This window comes from Schistocerca americana, chromosome 10 (genome assembly GCF_021461395.2).
Source record: "Schistocerca americana isolate TAMUIC-IGC-003095 chromosome 10, iqSchAmer2.1, whole genome shotgun sequence".
NCBI lineage: Eukaryota > Metazoa > Arthropoda > Insecta > Orthoptera > Acrididae > Schistocerca > Schistocerca americana.
The window spans coordinates 112771152-112784567 of NC_060128.1; positions in this window are offsets into that span (position 1 = coordinate 112771152).

A 13416-nucleotide genomic window follows, 5' to 3' on the forward strand; every position below is an offset into this window, starting at 1 on the left:
TCGGCACTATAGCACTGCGGCGGATAATCCACAGACAGAATCGAACACATGGCTCACAATCCATTGGTCCCCGTGTTTGCACGCGTTATTTATGGTAGGGGTGTAATACCTGTTCTACCAGTCCTCTACAGAGTGTATTTTTCGAAGTGCGCATGTCACGGGCAAGTTGACAGGTGCTTACTGCTGGTCCAACACCATCTGCTCGAAGTCTGGTGTCTGGATATGTGTTTGGAGGGAAATTTGGCCGGGTCTGTGCCGTGAACGACCCCGTCTCTCGTAAGTTGGTATCCACTAAGGTAAGCTTGTTCTAATTAGGATGATGCCTGCTGGCAAAGTGTTCTATGTACATTCCTGTTACTTTACGGCCACAACACGCAGTTGCACCGTACATTAAATGCACGTATGCCACCTCTCGTGACGAATAATGTCTTTCGTCAAAGACACATCACGTACTGTGCACATTGCACTCACCACGGACACATCAGAAGCTGTCTGATGGATTGGAAAACAGAGACCAGTGATAGTGGCGTCCGGCGGCACAGATTAAAGCGCCGGTGCGATGCACGCTGTCGTCATAATTAGACTCGTGGTATGAGCGAAGTTGTGTGCAATAAGTCTCTCTGGTCGTCAGAGGTGTGCAATATCACGCGCTGCCTGTTCCAATGTACGACAGACGCCCGGGATCTTTGCTAGAGTGCGGAAGAACTGCATGTGCCCTTGCAATAGATGGGTTGGGACTGGCGGTCGTCGTTTTTGAACAGTTACTATGGACTACCTTGTTGTTACGCAGTGTGCGTTGTGTATGTCCATAACACAATATACACTCCTGGAAATGGAAAAAAGAACACATTGACACCGGTGTGTCAGACCCACCATACTTGCTCCGGACACTGCGAGAGGGCTGTACAAGCAATGATCACACGCACGGCACAGCGGACACACCAGGAACCGCGGTGTTGGCCGTCGAATGGCGCTAGCTGCGCAGCATTTGTGCACCGCCGCCGTCAGTGTCAGCCAGTTTGCCGTGGCATACGGAGCTCCATCGCAGTCTTTAACACTGGTAGCATGCCGCGACAGCGTGGACGTGAACCGTATGTGCAGTTGACGGACTTTGAGCGAGGGCGTATAGTGGGCATGCGGGAGGCCGGGTGGACGTACCGCCGAATTGCTCAACACGTGGGGCGTGAGGTCTCCACAGTACATCGATGTTGTCGCCAGTGGTCGGCGGAAGATGCACGTGCCCGTCGACCTGGGACCGGACCGCAGCGACGCACGGATGCACGCCAAGACCGTAGGATCCTACGCAGTGCCGTAGGGGACCGCACCGCCACTTCCCAGCAAATTAGGGACACTGTTGCTCCTGGGGTATCGGCGAGGACCATTCGCAACCGTCTCCATGAAGCTGGGCTACGGTCCCGCACACCGTTAGGCCGTCTTCCGCTCACGCCCCAACATCGTGCAGTCCGCCTCCAGTGGTGTCGCGACAGGCGTGAATGGAGGGACGAATGGAGACGTGTCGTCTTCAGCGATGAGAGTCGCTTCTGCCTTGGTGCCAATGATGGTCGTATGCGTGTTTGGCGCCGTGCAGGTGAGCGCCACAATCAGGACTGCATACGACCGAGGCACACAGGGCCAACACCCGGCATGATGGTGTGGGGAGCGATCTCCTACACTGGCCGTACACCACTGGTGATCGTCGAGGGGACACTGAATAGTGCACGGTACATCCAAACCGTCATCGAACCCATCGTTCTACCATTCCTAGACCGGCAAGGGAACTTGCTGTTCCAACAGGACAATGCACGTCCGCATGTATCCCGTGCCACCCAACGTGCTCTAGAAGGTGTAAGTCAACTACCCTGGCCAGCAAGATCTCCGGATCTGTCCCCCATTGAGCATGTTTGGGACTGGATGAAGCGTCGTCTCACGCGGTCTGCACGTCCAGCACGAACGCTGGTCCAACTGAGGCGCCAGGTGGAAATGGCATGGCAAGCCGTTCCACAGGACTACATCCAGCATCTCTACGATCGTCTCCATGGGAGAATAGCAGCCTGCATTGCTGCGAAAGGTGGATATCCACTGTACTAGTACCGACATTGTGCATGCTCTGTTGCCTGTGTCTATGTGCCTGTGGTTCTGTCAGTGTGATCATGTGATGTATCTGACCCCAGGAATGTGTCAATAAAGTTTCCCCTTCCTGGGACAATGAATTCACGGTGTTCTTATTTCAATTTCCAGGAGTGTATATACATTTCCGACCATAGGTGCCCTGTCTGAATATAATCGGTTGTGAACCCACTATCACCTGTTTCAATTTGACCTAAAAGGCTTGAGACACTCTGTAACTGACGAAAAAGCATGAAAGTAAAATTAGAGATATTCGAGTCCGTACGGACGACGACCGGCTACCATTCTTGACGCGGACCGTTCCCGACTGGGACAGGAAAGAAGGGGAAATAGCGGTGGTACACAAAGTACACTCCGCAACACACCGTAAAGTGGCGTGAAGAGTGTAGCTGTGGATATAGATGCGGTGGCAACGTTATTCACGAGTGCCATAGTGAATGTTTTATTGGAGGACTCACTTCTTGTGAACACTCTGCTACATACGCAAATTGGCGAATGAGATTATCTGCTTATCTATGTGTTTATTTTATCTGCATCTATCTGATAATTATATAATTCACGATTAAGCGATTGCGGACGGTTCATAGAAGCACTATCAAACTATTTCTCATCCTTACACATTCGATTAGCGCGTGGGGAAAATGAGTACCTGAATCGTTCCGTACGGGCTCTGAATGCTCTTACATTATCACGATGGACATTTCTCCTAGAATTTTCCATTCGGTGAAGAAAGGAGATGTGCCACGCAAAGTGGCTGCGCTGTTTGAGGCCCTACGTCAGGGTTGCACGGCACCTCCCACCAGAGGTTGGAGCTCTCCCTCAGGCACGGGTGTGGGTCTTGTTCTTAGCATAATCTAGTTTTAGTAGTGTGTAAGTCTAGGGACCGATGACCTCAGCAGTTTTGTCCCTTAGGAATTCACACACAACAACAAAAGAGATGTTTGTAATTTCTTAAAATAGTCCTTCGTTTCAATGACAGCCACATTAACGCTGGCAGCTGTGGCCGAGCGATTATAGGCGCTTCAGTCCGGAACCGTGCTGCTGCTGCTGCGGTCGCAGGTTCGAATCCTGCCTCGGGCATGGATGTGTGTGATGTCCTTCGGTTAGTTAGGTTTCCGTAGGTCTAAGTCTAGGAGAGTGATGACCTCAGATGTTAAGTACCAAAGTGCTTAGAGCTATTTGAACCAGTTTTGAGCCATATCAACTTGCTTGTTATATCCGTGACAATCTCTCGACTATTACATGATAACATAGAACTAGATGCCCTTCTTCCAACTTTTCGATGTCCTCTGTGAGTCCTTTTCGATAAGAATTCCATATCGCGCAGCAGTAACCCAGAAGCGGACGGACAAGCGTAGTGTTGGCAGTTTGGCAGATATGTTGCACCACGTAGCTATGCTGCAGATACAACGCAGTCCTTGGTTCGCCTTCCCGACAAAATTTGCCGTGTGATGGCTTCTGTTTATGTTCTTAGTTGTAATCCCTAGGTATTTAGTTGAATCTAACGAGTAGTTCTAATGTAAGTCTAATGAAAGTCCAGCTACTCATAGAGTTCAGAGTGGTCTACAATTATCGTATGGCAGTGAAACTTGGTAGATATCCTAAAGAGTTAATGCGGAAGCGATTTGCACTGGAAAAAATTAGTTCAAATTCTGGCCACCGGGTACAAATGTGGCTTTCCGAATGTAAGAAAGACGTATAGAAATGTTTCCATACGTAATGGGTTAGGAGTGGGTCGGGAGCAGCAAAGGTCAAGCAAGTGAGAAAGGCATAATTTTGATTTTATTGTTAATCACCGCTTACACAATTTGTTCACTATGAGCACTGGAGACGTCAACGAAATACTGCATCCGTGGAACAACGTGATCAACAGTTGCTCGCAGGAGTTCCGGTGGAATCTGATCAAACTTGTCCGTGTATACGGGCCTTCAGATCAGGTGGAGACCGAACGTGTCCTTGCTAAACGCGTTCTCTTACATATCCCCAGAGCCGAAAGTCACATGGATGCAGATCTGCTGGCCGTGCATCTGGAGAACCTCTCGAGATAACGCGCAGACGTCACGGTACGCCTGACAGGCCCTCTGGCTGTATTTTCCTCAAAGAAGAACGGACCGAGAATCCACACCACACCACACTACACCGTCACGTACGGAAAGTGCAATGGTCTTCGTGCACGACACGTGGTTTAGCAGTACCCCATATTCGAAAATGCGTATTCACTACATTTTCTAGTGTAAAATGTGCCTCGTCATTCCACAGAATATTCTGCAGGCACATGTCATTGACTTCAGTCCATGCCAGAAACCGAGGAGCAAATTTAAAACGGTGCTGCGGATCATGAGGTTTCAGTTGCTGCACCATCTGGATCTTGTACGGGTACCAGTGTAAAGCCCGCCTGGTTAGCCGTGCGGTCTAACGCACGACTTTCCGGAGTGGGAAGGAGCGCCTGGTCCCCGGCATGAATCCGCCGGGCGGACTTGTGTCGAGGTCCCGTGAGCCGGCCAGTCTGTGGATGGTATTTAGGTGGTTTTCCATCTGCCTCGGCGAATGCGGGCTGGTTCTCCTTATTCTGCCTCAGCTACACTATGTCGGCGATTGCTGCGCAAACAAGTTCACCACGTACGCGTACACCACCATTACTCTACCACGCAAACATAGGGGTTACACTCGTCTGGTGTGAGACGTTCCCTGGGGGAGGGGGAAGGGGGAGAGGTGGGGGATGTCCACCGGGGGCCCGGGGTTGGGAAGGGGGGAAGGTGGGGAGGTGGGGGTGCCCACTGGGGGCTGAACCCCACAATAACTCTGGGTTCGGTTTTGGTTGGCGGAGGGGTGAAGTGGACTGCGGTAGTCTTCGTGGGATTGTGGACCACTGCGGCTGCGGCGGGGACGGAGCCTCTCCGTTGTTTCTAGGCCTCCAGTTAACATACAAAACAATAAAATACCAGTATAAAACAGACCGAAAAACTTTCCGCACTGTGGACCATGGCATGGAAAATTCTCGTGACGCTATCACTTACCCAAGGCACATGCTGCGTGGTTAGATACAGCAATAGCAACCTCGTCAGTAACATCCACTGGGATAGGACGCCTTCGTCTTCCGAGTGCAACACCAGGCTCGTCTATTTTCCCGAATTTCGTTTTCATCATCTACAAACCATTTAATGACTTCGGGCCTCTCATCATACCTTTAAGCCTGCGATAATCTCTCAGTGCAGCACTCTAATTGCAACATAAAACAGTTTGACAAACAGTACACGGTCTCCCTTCTCGATAACCACATTGTTCATTCTCGTTATTGTTTGTCAGATCACAGCGGGGGTATCAAAGTCTCATACAAACAGTGTACAGTGCCAGATTTACACCTGGTGGCCAAATTTTGAACCACTTGGTCCTACCATAAATCGTTTCCGCCATAACGCTATAGTACCTCCACCAATTTTTACAGCCATATGATAACCACAGGCCACACCGGTTCTCCGTGAGTAGCTGCACTTCAATTATAGCCACCCGGTACAATCCGTAAATTTGTGTTGTTTACTGTGTAAACGAAATTTAACGGAATTCTTTTAGCAGTCATCTTCAAAACGTCACACTTCTGATGTTGAGGGCCAACTGTCACTTTTCGCGCTATGCAGATATCGTGTCATTTTGTGTTTTGATTTGACCATCATGTTTATTACACAGTTAACGACAGCATAATTTGCAAACTATGGAAGATGGCTGCTGATAAACTTACCCTGTGCATCGGGTCAAAAATATTTGGTACGTTTTAGTTTTTGTCAGGGTAGTTTAATCGTCTTAACTTGTTGGGGCATCAGGTGGATCTATACTAACACGTGTTAGGTATTGATCGTATATTAGTATAAGTATTTGCTAATATGTGATTGTTTAAAATATGTTGTAGACAACCAAAGCAGAATCGTTGGTCTACAGCGAAAGCGAATTCAGCGGCCAAGATTATACAGCGCAGGTTGAGAATAGGATGGCAGCCGAAATAATGAATTAATTGTCAAAAGTGACGGTAGCGCTTTGCATTTGTTTACTTAAGTGGTTCCCAAATGGTTTTACTTGGTTCTTACGGCCAGTCGCAGTGGAGATGTGCTGACAGTCACGGCTTTAGCACAGTGAAGCAGTGGAGTTTGCAGCAGTAATGTTCAGTATGGGTGACTACTAATCTGATACAGTCGGAAATATTTTCGGGTTTGGTAACTCGACCAGAATGAGTGACTGCCATTCGATTTGTTTAGCTCCGTGAGTTTTCTACCGTCGAATTACGGTCTAGTGGGTTCTCATTGTCAGTAATTGAATCGCTAGAACGGGATATCTCGCTAAATAATGGTGTAAACAGACGGCGTATATAATTCGTTCGGGGATTGCAACTTTTCGTTGAGAGAACTGCACTTGGACCTAGCATTTATTGTTGGTACGTGATGGAGTTGCGGTCAGGTAGTGGTCTGAACTTCTCCGTGTATTTTGCGTAGTGTTTCTGTTTAGCATACACTGAGGTAGTCCACTGCTCGCGGCTTTTTTGTGTAGGTAATCAGCACACACTGAGGTAATTGAGTGTTTGCTGTGTTTATATGGAAGATTGGCACACTCTAAGATGATTGTGTGGTTTCTCTTTTGGTACAATATTTGATTGAACAGGCACTAGAGTATTTTTGAACGACACTCCACTTAGGTCATACAGAGTAGGTTGCCAGTAAATTGTCATGATCTGCCCCGAAACAGTTGAACAGTACCCCACAGGAAACATTCATTCAAGCACGTTTTGGATTGTTATTCCTTTTAGCTTCCAATTTGCAAGTGACGACTAAATTATAGAACGACAGTGAGATGCGATTTGCCAACACCTGAAGTGGCTGAACTTTGTTTGGATTGTTTAACTTCTTGGCCCAAGTAGTGATGGCGCCCAGGTTTCTTGTTTATACATGGGATGGAAATTAAATGATGTCAATTATTTATTCACAGCCGACACAAAAAAGTTACATGTTTGCACCTGTTAGTGTCCTTCAAATTAGTCACCAGCGTTGTGTAGAAACCGTCGCCAGCGATGTGGAAGGCGTAGTATACCGTTAGCCGAGCCTGTTCTTTTGACGGTGCGAATGGAGCGGTCTACTGCCTGTCGAATCTCTGGATCAGTTCTGAAGCGAATGCCACTAAGTGGTTCCTTCATCTTTGGAATCAAATCAAGCATCACGATGGGTTCTGCATGACTTGACGGAAATATAGAAATGGATTCGTTACGACGCTGCTCAGACGCACTTGGAGCGCTATGAGCGCGAAGGAGAGGCTTTCTTATGCCGTATCGTAGCACTGGATGAGACATGGGCCACATCGTACGAGCCACAACTGAAACGCCAGTCCAACGAATGGCGTCGTTATGGGTCGCGGCGAAAGTCGAAAGTGCGTCAGAGCCCCAGTATGGTGAAAGTTATGGTGGTTCTCGTGTACGACTGTGATGGTATTATCCTAACGCATTACGTTCCTCCACGGCAGACCGTCAATGCACAGTATTACTGTTCGTTTTTGGAGCATCACCTGCGACCAGCTTTGCGAAAGAAGCGGCGACACTTTCTGCGCAACCCACCCATCATTTTGCACGACAATGCGCGGGCGCATACAGCGCAAGCTGTGGCTGCTCTGTTCGGTCGATGGGGCTGGGAAGAACTGCACCATCCACCATACTCCCCGGACTTTAGTCCTCGTGACTTTGATTTGATTCCGAAGATGAAGGAACCACTTCGTGGCATTCGCTTCAGAGCTGTTCCAGAGATCTGACAGGCAGCAGTCCGCTCCGTTCGCACCATCACCAGAATAGGCTTTACTAACGGTATACTACGCCTTCCACATGGCTGGCAACGAGTTCTACACAATGCTGGTGACTACTTTGAAGGACAGTTACAGGTGCAAACATGTAACTCTTTTGTATCCGTTGTGAATAAATAGTTGCCACTATTTAAGTTCCAACCCTCGCATATATTTTTTTGGATCTTCAATCGTTTTACTCGGCGACAAGGCGTTGTTGGCACTTGCCCACTGCCTTCGACATGTTGATGTACACGTGAAAACAAAATAAATCTTCCGTATGTGAAAGGACAACTGCTTCCCAATTTTCAACTGAAGTAGATAGAATTTCTCGTAAAATAAACTGAGATACGGAAAGGAAAGAAATAACAAATACAAGAAAGGAAAAAATTAAAGAAAGGAAAAAAATTAAATATATGATACTTTAAAGTACGGGAGAGAGAGGATAGGGATTCGACGATTACTGACTATTGCTTGCCATTAGTAGTACCAGTGGGAATCTCTCAAAGATGCAATTTATTATTAATATGTTTAATTCGACAGTACTATTTCGGTAGATTTTTGTACATGAATATAAACCATGAAGTATTGGTAAAGAAAAGTGAAGAAAGAAAGTCATATATTTTGTATTGAAAAGGAAACAGAGATAATACGCTGTCTACTAAGATTATATCGCTATCTCGGCGTGAAATTAGCTCTTTGCTTTAAATGAGCGACATTAATTGACAAACTTAGGAGAATCTATGACTAGTACATATTGTAAAAGTCTCCAAGTACAATAAAATCATTATGCTGTATGTTTGTCTCGAATTAACTAACTTTTTTGTCGATTTAAGAACTGTAGTTAATTTATAAAGCATACAGAGTATCACCATTACTTGACTGTGTCGTTCATATAGCTGCACTCTACCAAAACTAAGGTTCGGTAGTTTTGTACAGTACATAAATGAAGTACTAAATTGTAAGGTTATCGGTAGTACTGGTAGCATTGGTAGGGAAACAAACATCATTGAATGTGTAGAGAGCAACGCTGTTTATGTTTGTTCGGTTGTTTGCTTATCAAATAATTAATATCGCGCATCATTCAGTGTTAGTCCATTGTGTATTTTCTACCCTTACAGGATATAAATTGCATTTTATAAATAATAAATATTAGTTGATCGTGCAACTTCTGCGCTTTTTTTGTAACCAAAACAATGTTTTGATGGAAGTACAGTTTACATGCACAAAAGTCTATATAATTATTGTTGATATTTTGTACTCGAAAGAATATTCATAATCAAAAGCAAGGGTTTCCTGTTGTTATTGATAAATGTGAAAGTTGTTTATGAGAAACAGACACATATTTACATATCTAACAAGTTTGTTTGCGTGGCCATCCTCCACAGCAAGCACAGAAAGACTTGTTCTGTGAATAAAACCGCCTTTTCTTGCTGCATCTCGGAAAAATAAGTTGCAGCAAGAAAAGGCGGTTTTATTTACAAGTATGTTTATATATGTTTTTATATAAGCTCGACGAAGTATTGGCGTTATGCTTGATGTTTCTGTTTGATGTTGTTTTCTAGCGCTATACGATAAATCTGTATCGTTTTCTTTTATTTTAATAAGAACATCCCTTCATTTCATGATACAAATCAACAGCTTTCGAATAAAATCTGAATTAAACATACAAAATTTCAATTTTGCTATCAATACTGTTTAAGCAACAGACGGAAGGATAAATTTGGTGTGTACAACACAAGTGTTGCGTAGATTATGCGGCCTTTTATATTACATCCTCATTCAGTTTGTAGACAGTTCATCGCCTCCCGTTTGTTGGGGAATCTAGTAAGACACTTAGCGTTTACGTAAATAAAGGTCTACGCTTACTTATAATCTACGGTAGCCTGTGGTGTTCCACAACTCTAGTCGTTCATAACTGTCAGTGAAGTAATCGTGGTCGAGCTGAACCTCATGATGCGCTATATCGTTGCTATCTGGTCGTAAATATCATTTGAGACATAGTTTGCAATAGACTGTCACGAAATGTGAATTAAATAGGGGCACATTTATGGAAAACCAGAAAAATCACACACACACTGTCATCTGGTGGCAATTCTGTTTCTTAATACGACGTAGACACATCGTTAAGTCTGTACCTTTACATACATACATCTTCCTTACCAAAACGTAGTGCTCAACGGCAAACGAAAGTAAAAGTCTAGTCCTATATGTAGCACTCAACATAAGGGATTTCTGGATAAACAAGAAAGTCTTAATTTTAATTACGCATAGCTGTATTTAATGCCTCTTATCTATGTTATTTAAAATTCCAGCAACATACTCGCAACTACTTAAGGACACCTGGTAGGAATTGTGTATATAGGGTTCACATGCGGTCTTGTGCACAGCTGTTAGTACATATTAATATAGGTAAAATTTAACCTTGTGCTGGAATGGAGTATTGTCGCTTCTATGAGCAGGGCTTACATTTCTCATATATGGATGCACATCTTAAATTAGTTCGTTATTTATTTTCGTGTGCCACAGATCATTTTGTATTATAAATAGCAATGATGGGGGAATGGATCAGATTATATTCACGTGGCTGATTGATTTGTAAATACAGTCCCGTGTCCGATTCCCAGTGGGGTCAGGGATTTTCTCTGCCTCGTGATGACTGGGTGTTGTGTGTCTCAGGTTAGTTAGGTTTAAGTAGTTCTAAGTTCTAGGGGACTGATGACCATAGATGTTAAGTCCCATAGTGCTCAGAGCCATTTTAACCATTTTCTTTTGTAAATACAGGTACATGCTGAACATTTGTAAGTACTTTCTTTGTTTTGTTTAAAAATGCAGATACGAGTTAGTAATACCTTCACACCACATTTTACACATTATAATAATTGTTCTTCTACATAATACAATGCTTTTTCAAGGAGAAATTTCTTCAGTTTGTTTTCAAGTTCTCCTTTACTGTCTGTCAGACATTTTATGTCACTGAGTAAGTGATCAAAAGTTTTAGTTGCAAGATTGTGCGCCCCTCTTTATGCTAAAGACAGTCCTAATGAGGAGTAATGAATGTCATTTTCGTTTCTGATACTGTAATTATGTTCATGATTGTTCCTTTTGAACTATATTGTGTTATTTACAACAAAATTCATGAAAGGTGTAAATATACTGTGAAGCAGTGGTCAGAATGCCCAGATATTTAATAGACGTCTACAAGATGATCGAGGGTGAGGAGAACATATTACGTATTCTTACAGCACGTTTTTGAGCAATGAAAACTTTCTTTCTTACATATGAGTTACCCCAGATCATTATTCCATATGATATTAATGAATTAAAATATGCAAAATATGTTAACTTACTGATTTGTTTCTTTTCAAGACTTGCGATGATTCTAAGTGCAAATGTGGATGAAATAAGTTACTTTAGGAGTTACAATTCCTACTCAGGTTATGAAGTGATGGTGGCTGCCAGGATTAGCTTGCTACCAGTGTACGAAGTAACTGATAACCGCTGTCAGGATGTGTCAGCGTAAAAGCAGTTGTCCTGAGCCGGGAAAATGTTTTAAACATAACTACGGGGTATTGTACCGATACAGTAAACCAGACTATATTTATCCAGTGTAACGTAATGAGGCCACTTAGCGACGTGCATCAAACTTGAAGCGTAATTTCAAAGTTTTGGTAAATTTTTATCTTCTACTTGCTTAACGTGAAATATAGCACGTTAATACACTTGAATAGTAGTACGAACGTTTCAAACTGTTTTATACATGGTTTTTCGATTATGAAAAAATTAGGGAGTTTCAGGATAATAATGATAATTAATTTTAATTATTAACAGCGTCAGTTGCACTGTTTGCTAGAATTCACCTAGGTTTTAGTCGGGATAACCCAGCCTTCTTCAGAATAACAGTAACTACCGTCTTTCCATAGTGGACATCGTCAAGCTAAAACTACAAATCCATAAATTATCGTCAGTCAATAAAACTTACCTAGAACTGCCTCGGCCCAACTTCGCGACCGCGATGCGGCAGCCACGAATACTGTACTGTATTTGAGTTCCAGTACAGCACTCGTGGCTGACGATAATTTATGGATTTGTAGTTTTAGCTTGACGATGTCCACTATGGAAATACGGCAGTTACTGTTATTCTGAAGAAGGTTGTGTTATCCCGAATGAAACCTAGGTGAATTCTAGGCAAACAGTGCAACTGAGGCTGTTAGTAATTAAAATTAATATTCACACAGCTGATGACAGGGCCGCGAAATGTTGAAGATATTTAAATAATGATAATATGTAAGGGTAAGATCCAATCAATTGGACGCCTCACATATCGCTGGATCTGTGAAATATTCGGACCTGAATGCGTATTTTCCGGCAGGAGGCACTGTGTTGGTCTATGGAGGCGAGTTGCAACAAAAATGAACAGTTTTTATATGTTGATAAAATATGACTTCCGAAGTTTTCTTCGAATGATAGAATAGCTGCGAGGGATTAATCTACATACTCGCGGAGGATGCGCGCAATTACACGCGAAATCAATGGACAAATCAGTATCGTCATTTTTAGCTAGTGGGCTGTGTTGTTATTTGAACAACTATTAAGTCTACTGTCAACTCTTACAGCGTGACGGTTTTATTTGTAGAACCAATACGGCAATGGAAAACATGAGTGTGAAATTGGAATTCAATTTAACTGCAGATATGAGCATGGTTTGGTCTAGCCATTGACAGGAAGTGGGTTAGTCAAGAACTCGATAAATAAAGTCAATGGTACCAACTGTTTCAGTTCAACGCGATTTGTAAAGAAAATGGAAATATTTTAGTTTTAGACAGCGTCATCGTCTCAGAGAAAACTGTTTCAACTTATAGTCGGCAAAATATAGTGGAAGGGGGTAACAGACACAGAAATAACAATGTAATAGGCTAAATATCTCGACAAAAAGCCGCTTGTGAGCAAATACTTCTACAGATTTTAGTGCTTGTTTTCCCTAGAACACAGACGTTTCCGCAGTTACTATCTTTTCCCCGCCAGGTCGCAGACCGTACTGCGCCACTGTTACGCAGACCGCGGATGGCGGCAGCAGCAGCAGCGGCAGCATCAAAACCCTTTTGTGCACTCCCGAGAAGGGCGTAAAGTGCTATCTGACCAGCGGAGTTATGCAACCTGCGTAATTGGTGCAATAATTGGAGCCGAACGTACGACGCATCCGGCTGGGGTTCTGTGGGAGGGGGCGGCGAAAGAGGGGAGGGATGGTGAGGGGGTGGGGGTAGAGAGCGCCAGTGGCGGGGGAGGAGGAGAGGGAGGAGTGGGGGTAGCGCGAGCGGGCGAGGTGGGGGTAGGGGTGGCGCGGGAGGGGCGCGCACCCCTCGCCTACAGATTCACATTATTGATTTATGGGGGTTGAAACCACCCCCAGAGCCTGCCTCTGCTCCCTAGTTACTGCTTATTACGGCGATCGCAGCCGCCTACGGGCAAAGGGGAGAAGAA